We start from the raw sequence: 12,206 nt of genomic DNA, 5'->3' as shown, positions 1-12,206 counted from the left end.
TCTATTTAAGTCATTTTTGCCTTGAAATATATTTTGTCTCTAATAACATTGTAAGCCCTACATTTTTTGTTTGTATTTGCCTCATATATTTTTTGTCCATTTTTTATTTTTAATTTGGGCAATTTGTTCCATGCTTCTTTTAAATAAACAGCATCTGTTCAACTTTTGCTTTGTGATCTAATTTGGTCCTTTTTGTTATTTAATGTGAATAAACCAATTCACAATTTGTTATCATAAATGTTAGGTATATTTGGTCTCTCTTCTGACAACTTGTTTTGTGGTTTCTACTTTTATCCTTTATTCTTTTTCCTGATTTGCTTATGGACTACATCAACTATATTTTTCCTTTTTTTTCTTTTCTATCTCTTTTTTTTTTCCTCCTAGTTATTTGGAATGCATAGAGGGTCTTGTTTTTTACTGCATTATTTTAAAAGAAATTGTCAGCATCATAAATGAAGTTATCATATTAACTATTTCCATGTAAGATAAATATATTAATTTTTTCCTTCCTTGTCCAACTATTTCCTGGTTTTTAAAAGAATTATTTGGTATTTCATACTAATTTAAAGAAATGTTCTTTATAAGTGTATTGTTTTGTTACCATGCTTACAACAGTGATTTAAATTTAGCCCTATGGTTTAACTTCATGTCCTAAGAGTTTTTATTACAATTTCCCCATTCTTTCCATTATCGTCTGTAGAGTTAAAGTATACCTTAAAATCATGTTTTTATAAAGGATACATTGATGATATACTTCTTAACCTCTTGCTGTGTGAGAGTGTTTCTTAAGTGCCCTTATATAGGAATGGCAATTTCAGGTGGAAGATAATATACAGCCAGAGTTTTGCTTGTGTTTTTCCCCTCCTTGGAAGCTAACCATTTTGCCTTACCAGCAACTTGAAGGATTTGAATTTTTATTTATCTTTTTACCTTCCCTGTCTTAGTAGGATATATCCAGATTTGGGGTTATTTTCATCAGTTTACTTGTATTGATGACCCTTTTTGATTTACAGACTCGCTATAAAGATTGTATTCTTTCTTAAGATTAGAAATTGCTGCAACTATGTTGGCTTTAGTTTCTCCTTCTGAAATTACTATCTTTAATTATAGCATCTTCTGGTCTTATTCCTATTTTTTCCCTCTTAAATCTGTAGAAACTTCTTGTGTTTGTCTTCTATTTAACAGACTTAATTTTCTGCATTTCCAAATCTGCTGATTATTGTTTATATTGTACTATGAATTTACCCATGCAGTCCAATTGGACTCTCTTGCTAACTGTTAGCTTTACTTTCATATTTAAAATGTTCTCTTGGGGTGCCTGGGTGGCTCCGTCAGTTAAGCATCTCTCTTTTGGTTTCAGCTCAGATCATGATCTCAGGGTCATGAGATGGAGCCCCATGTTGGGCTTTTGCACTGGGAATGGAGCCTGCTTGAGATTTTCTCTCTCTCCCTCTCCCTCTGCACCTACCCCTAAAAAAATTTTTTTTTAAAATATTCTCTTAATCAGAGTATATTTCAATATTAAAATGTCCTCTTCTCCTTCTTGTAGTTATTATGTTTCGCAAGGAGTTATCTGCAACATTATTAAGAATATGCCCCTTATTTTGAACATGACCTCTTTTTACATGTCTGACTTTTCTCTGCTTACTCATCCTTACAGGTGATAGTCTATGCTGTATAACATTGGGATTTGAGATGGTTCTATCAGGTATTGGTTTCCTATAAACATCTAAAAATCTTTTAGGCAAAGAGAAAGCTTTAAATTCCCAGTTGTTTTAACTTTGCCAGTTCAAAGGTCCAGTGGCCTGAGAAAAATAGGAGCTAATCACAGCAGGGACTGTGTAGATTTGGCAGCCAAGACTAATCTTGGGAAGTGAGGCATTATTTCCTGAATTCAGTTGCCTTCATGGGGAGCAGTATTCCTATTCTTTGGCATGACTGTTTGCACCTGTTGTAAGCTGGGCATACACTTTGCCATCTGGCAAACATCTCAGAAATACTGGTGATATTCTCAATGTCCTACTGCTGCTGCAAAACTTACTCTTGCTCCAACCCTTGCCATGGGATCCAGTTGGGATCATAATATTCTATGGGCACATTTTTCATTTATTTCTGAATTAAACTGATCTTCCTTATGCCCACAATCCTGGATATATTTGGTTTTCCTTCAGTCAGCTCCTGTGGACTGTTCTAGAAAAAGACACTCTCTTCCTAGTTTCTAGCAACGAGCCACGTTTTCCTTCCTCAACTCATTTCAGTGTGCAATGCTCTTTTCACTTGCATCTGGCAAACGAGAGGATGGTGAGTTGGAAGGAGAATGATTAGATATCTGTGACTGACAGACTTTCACCCAAAAGTAATGCCTTCAAATCCTAAGATTATTCCTGAGTAAAGAGATATAATAGAAATATTTGCCAACTCTAATAAATAGATATTTTTATTTACTTAATAGAAAACAATTCCCATTTTTTAATCTTTCAGTTCAAATTGCTTCTGTTATCTTTCTTTTTGAAAATCTCATAGCTTTTTCTTTTCTTCAGAAATAACAAATTATTACCAGTGAAAAGAGGACTGAATTAAAAGCTAGAAAAACAGCTCTCGTTCCAGATCTCATGCTAGCTATCTATACTCTGAAATACTATAAGCTTCAATTTTTTCACCCTTAAAATGAAAGAAATAGACTACATTCTCTCTAAAGCACCTTCTAGCTCTATAATTCTTCAAGTTCCCATTAATGGAACCATTGCTGGACTGAATCCACACTTAAAAATCTATATACAGGAGATCAACAAGGAGGGATGAAGTTAATCCCTTGTTTAAAAGACAAGAGTTGCCTCAGCATTCCGGTTCTAGATCACTAGTAAAACAGAGAATTTAGAGACTAGCTAACCGGTGTGCTATTCAATGGGGGTATTCTTGGCTTTACCCTATTAACTTTCTCTGTCTTATTGACCTCATATTATTTGCAGTAGAAAATATGCCAAATACCTCAAGTGAGGTGTACACTTGTGAGAGTGATTTGGGAATGCACCATGGGGATCTTTTCTGCAGCAGATTGTCTTTCACAGACAATATTGCTCCAGTTCTTTTACCTTTCCTCACACCTTGCCTGAGCATCCCCACCACTTCCATCACTATGTATCACTGCATATGATGTGGAAAAGAGAAAGGGATTTTTGAAAAAGAGAAAAGGGATTATCTTTCAGTCTTACTTAAGTGTTGATTTGTAATAAATAGTAATTTACTCTTACTGTTTCTTTTTTTTTTTTTAAGATTTTATTTATTTATTTGACAGAGAGAGACACAGCGAGAGAGGGAACACAAGCAGGGGGAGTGGAAGAGGGAGAAGCAGGCTTCCCGCTAAGCAGGGAGCCCGATCCCAGGACCCTGGGATCATGACCCGAGCTGAAGGCAGATGCTTAACAACTGAGCTACCCAGGCACCCCTCCCAAGGTGTTTCTTAATCCATACAATGAAAAGTAGCTTTTGAGTGCTTTGGTTATCTCTCCAATGGAATGGCCTTTTTTTTTTTTTTTAATTGGCAATTAATGGAAAATGTTGTAAGCAAAAAAATGTTGCAATACAAAGTCTTAAACCCAACTAGTATTTTATCCAGATGTCTATCCTACCTGGAAATGGTAGAAGGATACAGACTGTAGTTCATAAAATACCCAGGTGTGGACATTTTGACCTTCTGTGTATGTGTTGTTTCACGCCCATCTCTACTAATGACTGGGAATTTTTAACATGCTTTTCCACCCCATTCCGTACCAAAGACGCTGCCTTTTGTTAAATCTTTAAATATTGGTGGTTTTTTCCCCCCCTATTACTGGCCTCCTTAATGAAGCTATAATTCAACTTTCCTTTGAACAAAAATTCCACTCACTTTTTATATTCATTGACAGTTTAAAATATCAAGATATTTTTTCTTAATACTATTTTCCTGTGTAGCCAGACTAACAAAATTTAAATAAAGGAAGATGGTTATTTTTTACCTTTTCATTACATTTCTCTTCACTATAATAATTTTTAAATATTTTATTTTAGTTAATAATCTAATTTTCAACTCCCTTTTCTGAAAGATCATCATTTTTCTCCTTGTTCTAGAAAAAAAGTCTATGATTCTAATGAACTGCAGAAATATTCACCTACTCTTAAAAAGCATATACCTGTATATCTTTGTATTAAAAAAGAGAATATTTATTAGCCACTCAAACTTCTCAGTTTTTTTTTGTGAAATAATAGAAGCATTCATTCTTAACCGCCTTGGCCCTGAACACACACAATTGAATTTCCAGCTGACTTGGCTTTCTTACTGCACAAGATTCCTCACTACCATCCCTGATTTTTGTCCTCCTCTCGCTCTAGTATCTCGGGGCAGAATAAGTTTTCTTTAATACAACTTTCATTCTGTTTTGCTCCATAAATTTGGGTCGCTTCATATGGAATTTGACTTCAGAGAACATGAATAATCAATGAGGGCTGTGAAAGACAGAAGTTGTCTACCTCCTGTGTATCATGTCCCCCAGACAAAACTTTGGAGTCCTCTTCATCTTCAGTAGCTCCTTCTCCGCCTATGTGCAGTCAAACTTCAAATTTTACTAAAGCAACTTCAGAAATGCTCAGATCATCTCCTCATCCCATTGCTTCTGCCTTGTTTTGGCCTACATTGTCTCTTGTCTGGGCTCTTACAATAGCTTTTTATCTTATCTCCTGCCCTAAAGGACTTTACATTCCAGATCTCTTCTATACTATCAAAGTAGTATCTAAGAAATAAATCTGATTGTATAGCTTTTCTGAATAGTGTTCCCCAATGTTCCTTGTGTCCTTAGTATAAAATCCAGATTGTTCAATTTGTACATGCGGCAACTCCAACCTATGGGCTTCATACTCCACATGAGGGTCTACTGGATATAAAGCCTGGAGAGATGGTATTAGTCACAATCTGATCTGATAATAGAAGACCTAAAATAAAATTTTGAAATCATAACACTGAACAGGAAGTAGAGACATGACTAACATTTTATAGTTTACATAGGTGATTTTAGTCACTATGCAAACATCGAGGTTAAGAACTTGGACTCAGATATCTGGTTGCCCAAGTCCCCATTCTGTCTTCTCTATTTACTAATTTGTCCTTGGGCAAGAAAGAAACCTCTTTGGGCCTCCTTGTGTAAAATAAGGTTAATAATTGTTCCTACCCCAGAAGTTCTGAAAATTGAATTAAATAATATAATGTACATGTAAAACATTTAGAACAGTACTTGGCCTTAGTAAGATTTCAACAAATACTAGCTTTTGTTGACTAACAATACCAAAATGTTGGTTATTATGATGTTCTATTGTGTTACATATCTGGAGTTTTCAGATAGAAAAATTTTTCTAATTTTAAGCCAAAGTTGACCTCACATGAGGACATGATAGTCTCTTTTATTCAAGTGGGAGAAAAATGCTAATTTAATAGTAAGAGATCCTATATATGTATGAATTTTACCTAAATTTATGTATTTTTAAGAATCATCTCCACAATTTCTGTTTTTGTTATTATAATATCCTATTTCTTCAGTAAATAACGAACAAACTCTGTTTCTCCTCAGTGATGATTCAAATGGTCTTATTATTCTTTCCTGAATTTTCTAATTCCAGCTGTTTTCTCCTAACTTTTTTTAGCAATATCTGGCACAGTGCTTTGCTCAAAAGATTGAGGTGATTAGGTGAATTTGATCTTTCTGTTAACCTTAATTTAACTATTTTCATCCATTTACTCTGACTTTTCACCATATTTAATATTAAATAAGTTGGTACACCTAATTCCTTTATTTCTTTATAACCCACTTATTGCTTATCTACTTGCACTAGTGTATGAAAACTGTAATCTTAAGTATGTATTATTATTTTCATATTCACATTTTATAATACTTAAGATATTTTGTAATATGCACTTTTCTTCTTGATATTTCACTTGTCTTATTAAAAGCTTCAGCAAGTTGTCATTGACCTTTGACATTCTATTTTGATAATCTCCACTTTGGCTTGTATCATTTTTCCCTGATTAGATCTGCAACATGATCTAGTTCAGTCCATCTGATCTTTTCATTTACTATTGCCCTGACCTGCCTTGTTTTTTCTTGTCCGTCTGAGCCCAGGTCCTGCTTAGGGCATTTTCTCATAATCTCCCTTCCACTTGGAATGTCCTCCATTTCTGGCCCAGCCTTTAAAGCTCAGCCTAAGTTCCACCTCATCAGAGAAGTCTTTGTTGATCATGTCAGCCCATAACTTTTTATAAGCAACAAAAGATATAGAATAAATCTTTTTTGGGGAAAGTCAAAATACATGTTGCAGCCTTACAATCTGTTGTTTATTTGCTTATGGCCAGTGACATAGGCTGACTAAAACCTTAGTTTCTTTTAAGATGAAGTTATTTACACCTCCCTGATCTACCTTGTTATAAGTTATTCATTTAAATAAAATAAGTCACAGGGACAAAAAGTATAGCATAAAGAACATAGTTAATACTACTATAATAACATTGTGTGGTGACAGATGGTAGGTGATACATTTATCCTAGTGAGCATTGCATAATGTATAGAATTGTCCACACACTATGTTGTAAACCTGAAACTAATACAGTATTTTGTATCAACTATACTTCAGTTTAAAAATTTAATAAAAATAAAATAATGTATATAAAAGCATTTTGTAAAATTTTTAAAATATCTATTCAAGTTTATCATTGTTATCACAAACAAATCATATACTGTCTTGTTAGTTGCTTTGTATTACTTTTGTACATTATTCTCTTATGCTGTTACTGGGCTTGGTACTGTTATTTAAATTTCTACATGTTTGACTATCTAATGAGGTTTTTAATTCTTTGGGGGCAGGGAATATTGATGGTATTAAGATCAAAATGCCAAACTCCCAATTATCTTAGAACTAATTATCTTAGAGGCATAACTGGGCTTGTACCTCCTCCTAAAGTATAAATCCATACCAGAGAAACATATATTCTCATCCTAGCCACACAGAGACAGTGACTTGAAGATACCTGATAGGAATACTCTTCAACTGAAAGAGGATCAGCAAGGGAGTGAAAAGAAGTTGGTTTGTCTCAGCTTACCCAGGTCTGGTTTGGTGTAGTCACTAGACTTTCTGAGAAACAAGAAGTAGAAGAAACATAGTGTGGCTTCGGCTCATGCCATTTTCTTTAGTTGAAGGATAATTTGCATAAAATAAAAAGCATATTCGTTTGAGTTTTGACAAATGTATTCTTCCACTATCACCACCACCCCAATCAAGATGGAGAACATCTCTACCTCCCCAGTGATCTTTCCTGGTCAATCCCTCCTGCTCCCAGAGACAACCACTTTTCTGATTTCTATCACCTTAGCTTAGTTTTGCTCAAAAGCTTCACATAAATAAAGCCATAAAATATGTACTATTTTTTTTTAGCTTCTTTAACTCAGCACCCTTTTTGGGATTCAACCATTTGTTGCATGTATAAGTAGTTCATAACATTTTGTTGTTGAGTAATACTTCATTGGATAAATATATCTTAATTTATTTTCCATTCACCTAGTAGTGTTCATTTGGGTTGTTTCTGGGCATTAGCGATTATGAAAAAGGTTGCTATGAACATTCATAGGTCTTTTGTGGGTACATATTTTCACTACTCTTAAGATTGTCAGCAGACTAGATAAAAAGCAAGATCCAAAGATATACTGTTTTTAAGAGACATATTTTAAGTATAATATATAGATGGTTGAAAATAAAAGAATAGCAAAAGATACAGTGTGTAAGCACTAAGCAAAAGAAAGCTGATATGACTATATTAATATATAAGGTAGGCTTCAAGACAAGGAATATTAACATAGATTTAAAAAAGTGGTCATTTCTGGGCACCTGGTTGGCTGAGTCAGTAGAGCATATGACTCTTGATCTTAGGGTTGTGAGTTCAAGCCCTACACTGGGCATGGAGCCTATTAAAAAAAAAAAGTCATTTCATAGGAATAAAAGGGCTGATTTGTAACAAGACATAATAATCTTAAATGTGTATGACAAAATCATAGAATTCCAAAATAAAGGGAGAAAAAATGGACAGAAATAGGGACGCCTGGGTGGCTCCAATGGTTAAGCCTCTGCCTTCGGCTTAGGTCATGATCCCAGAGTCCTGGGATCGAGCCCTGCATCGGGTTCCTTGCTCAGTGGAGAACCTGCTTCTCCCTCTCCCTCTGCTCCTCTCTGCCCTGCTCGTTCTCTCTCTCTCTCAAATAAATAAATAAAAATCTTTAAAAAAATGGACAGAAATAAAGTGAGAAATATACAAATACACAATTATTGTTAGAGATTTTAACAATCTTCTCTCAATAGTTGATAGAGTAAGTAGAAAAAAGTTAGTAGACTTGAATAATACTATCAATTATCAAACATGAAGACCTAATTGACATTTATAGGATAATGCATCCAACTGCAGAATATACATTCTTTTCAAGTATACATGAAACACTCATCAAAGACCATATGCTAGGCCATGAAATAAGCCTTAATTCATTTCAGAGTATTTGACAACAGTAGAATTAAAGTAGAAACCAGTAACAATAGGTATGTATAAAAAGCCAATTATTTTGGAAATTAAGCAACACATTTCTAAATAATCCATGGGTCAAAGAAGAAATCATAAGGAAAATTTGAAAATGTTCTATATTGAATGACAATTAGAATACAACATGTTAAAAATCTGTGTGTTCATGCCTTTTAATCATTCTTTTGTCTCGGGAACTGATTGATCAAATTAACATTAACAATCAAAATAACATGAAAGGGGATAGGTAGAAAAGCAGACTGAAGATTGAAAATTATAGACATCATGCCTACCATTAGCCAATGTTTTTATTCTATTACAAGTATAATGAAGTCATTGGATATTGGTTAACCTAATAGGCAAATATCCTTTCAGTGTCAATAAACAGAAAGCTAAATAAATATTTTGGCAATTTTTCCCTGATAAATCCCATATAGGGATATGTATGAAGCTTCTATTTCATCCAATGAAACAGTAGCAAAAATAGTCTGAATAGTGTTAATATTGACAAAGATTATAACTAAAGAATAAGTTAATCAGTGATTAAAAAGTTGAATAGACAACCAGGAAAAGTTGTGAAATCTTTGTTCTGAGATCTGAGACAAAACCATCTGTCTCTGATTTTAGTTCAGTCCTTAATGAATATAACCAGTCTGACTAAATGATCTATTGGGAGGCCCCCTTCCAAACACAAAACCTATGATTTTAATTAGCGTTGGTTATGGTGCCAACACAAGGGAAAAAATTTGCTCACTGCCATAAAGAATAATAGGGGTTTAATTCTAAATCTAAGTCGTATCTTCTAATTTATAAATTCGTTTATTTGGAAGAATATTTTCTTTATAGAACTCCAAACATTCCTCCTCCTCCTCCTCCTCCTTTTTCTTCTTCTCACTCTCCCTCTCACTCTCTCTCTCTCTCACTGTGTGTCTTTTATGAGAAATCAAAGAATATTCAGTTTGAAATTTGTGATCATGATTTGAACTTTTCAAAAAAATGTGTGAGTCATGTCTTGCCCTTTGATAATTTCCCAGTGACGAGGCTGCTTTTACAGATCAGTCCCTACTTTTAATGATTTCAGTATATTTTGTTTGGTTGGGAGTGAGAAAAATAAATGGGAAATGTCATTCATGAGTATGAGCTTGCAAATGAATATGTAGAAGGCAAATGATTATTACTTTATTGGAGGAAAGCAGTATGTTTTCCTGAGCCTTTTGCCCTTTTCCCTTCTCAAGCCTGCAGTTTCTCATATTTTCATTTACAGATGAAAGCAGTGCAGCAATGTGGTGGGGTGGCAATCACATCTATGTACGTGGATAGAAGGCTATTCAAAATCTAACCATCTTACGAGTTTTGACCATACTTTTATAACTCACATACATGAAGTTACATAGAGCAACTTTCAAATATAGAATGCAAGAGATCATTTCTTCATTCATTCTTACAGGCAAAAATAGGTATATTAAATAATATTAAAAAAGAGAAGAAAATGAATGAGCAATGTCATAATGCTTTGCTATTCAAAAAATATTTTATTTCAAATGATCTGAATTCAATTCAAGGTGCTATGACTCTTTAGATGTCCTTCTTTTGGCATAGTCGCTTATCTTTTTAGGAAGCTAATTTACAGCTCTTTTTTCTCATATTTTTTCTCAAATCAACATTGTTGATTTGATCAGGACAGGAATTACCTTTATTCTAAAGAGAGAAGAAACAAGAAGGGAAAAAAAGAGAGGAAAAAGCCCTACAGGTCAAGAGATTAAGTGAACTGAGGAGCAGAATGGCTAATTCTCTATTTTTCTCTCTAAAATATAGGTGTGATTAGAAGTAAGGGAATTTGCCAGTGAAGGTGGTTACCAACATGTTGAACAAATACATTACCGAAACACTTTCCACACATGAAAGCAAACAAACAAAAAGTTTTGTAACAATATGTGTTTTGTAGCTATATGTCTTAATTGGTGCTGCGTTTATATTGGTCTGTTTTAAAAACTGCATCATGGTCAGAAAGATTATCTCTTTTCTAATCTTTTAAAATTTCAACAAATATTTCTAGGCATTAAGGATAGGCAGCATTTTGCCTTGTCTGCTTCTCTGACATTGAGCTGTTTCTAGATGCTAAATTTGGCTGCTATACTTTTCATATCTGCAGGGCTGTTCCTGGGTCCACCCTGCAAATAGTCATCCAGGTTTAGACTTTCCCGAGCAGCCGGGCATGGCCATCCCACTTTCAATGTCCCCATTCTGTTCTGTGCTCAGGCTCAGGACATTTGAGTGGCAGTGAACTTTCCTTTATTTCTGGTATGATTATTGCTTCTCAGGGTCTGGCTTGGGCTCTGATCTTGCCATTTATGTCACAGGTGCCACCGGTGAAGCTGCTGGGCAACCAGATGGCAGGCCTAACTGAGGTTGGCGGCATCTGCTGTTGTACTCATTGTCCCTGCTACCTGCTCTACTTTCTTCTTCCTGTTGCTGTTACTGTCTTGTGTGGCTGTTTCTTTCATTCAGTGCTATTTACCTTTCTACAGGCCTTTCCAAATATGAGTTTCTTTCTGTAGCTCTTTTCATGCATTTTCTCTGGTTGGAACTCCATTATCCAGGAAGGCTCATGACTTGGCTGCCTTCTTTGGGTTCTTAGGGGCCTTTTGCTTAAATGTTACTTCCTCAGCCAGACTTTCCCTAAGCACCCTATTTAAATTTTCTTTTTTTTTTTTTTTAAAGATTTTATTTATTTGAGAGAGAGAGAATGAGAGAGAGCACATGAGAGGGCGGAGGGTCAGAGGGAGAAGCAGACTCCCTGCCGAGCAGGGAGCCCGATGTGGGACTCGATCCCGGGACTTCAGGATCATGACCTGAGCCCCAACTGAGCCACCCAGGCACCCACCCTATTTAAATTTTCAATGCACCATTCTCCCCCACTGCTTACCCTGATATCTTTTCCCTCCCTTCCCTGCAATATCTTTTTCCACAGAAATTAGCACCACCTGCTCTATTCCATGTTGAAGTACTTGTACATAATCTGTATCATTAGGATATATAAAATATAAGCTTCATGAGGGCAGATCTCTTTGGTTACTTACTGTATTCTAAGCATCTGGAAGAAAGCTGGCTCTTAGCACTTTTAAAAAGTTGTGTTTTATTGTTAAGTGATACATTGCATTGCAAATTCTGAAATATTGGTCTTTGTATTTGGCCTTATTCATTCAGCTTAGCACTATGTGTAAGAGTTTTAAGGGCATAGGGAAAAATTGGATAAGTAGCATCTGCTGTGTGTACTGGGTATTTTACTTATTTAATCCTCACTATAATCCAAGTCCTTTGCCTAAAGAAGCACAGCAAGAAAGTAGCAGAGTAATCATGCACGCTAGTTTCATCTGGCTCCAAAGTTACTGCCTTTTCTTCAAAGCATGGTGCCCACCAAATAATAGTAAGTCAACAAGAGCCCCTCAAAATCAATGATGTTTGCATAAATCAGGTGTAGCTACAAATTGAGTGCCAAAAATGATTGCTTAAAAAAAAAGAGCTGTAAATTAGCTTCCTTTTTTTTTTTTTTTTTATTTATTTGCGAGAGAGAGAGAATGAGAGACAGAGAGCATGAGAGGGAGGAGGGTCAGAAGCAGACTCC

Source organism: Leptonychotes weddellii, chromosome 3 (assembly GCF_054177405.1).
Source record: "Leptonychotes weddellii isolate Sample4059 chromosome 3, ASM5417740v2, whole genome shotgun sequence".
NCBI lineage: Eukaryota > Metazoa > Chordata > Mammalia > Carnivora > Phocidae > Leptonychotes > Leptonychotes weddellii.
The sequence above is the reverse complement of the archived record's forward strand: the minus strand, read 5'-3'. Positions refer to the sequence as shown.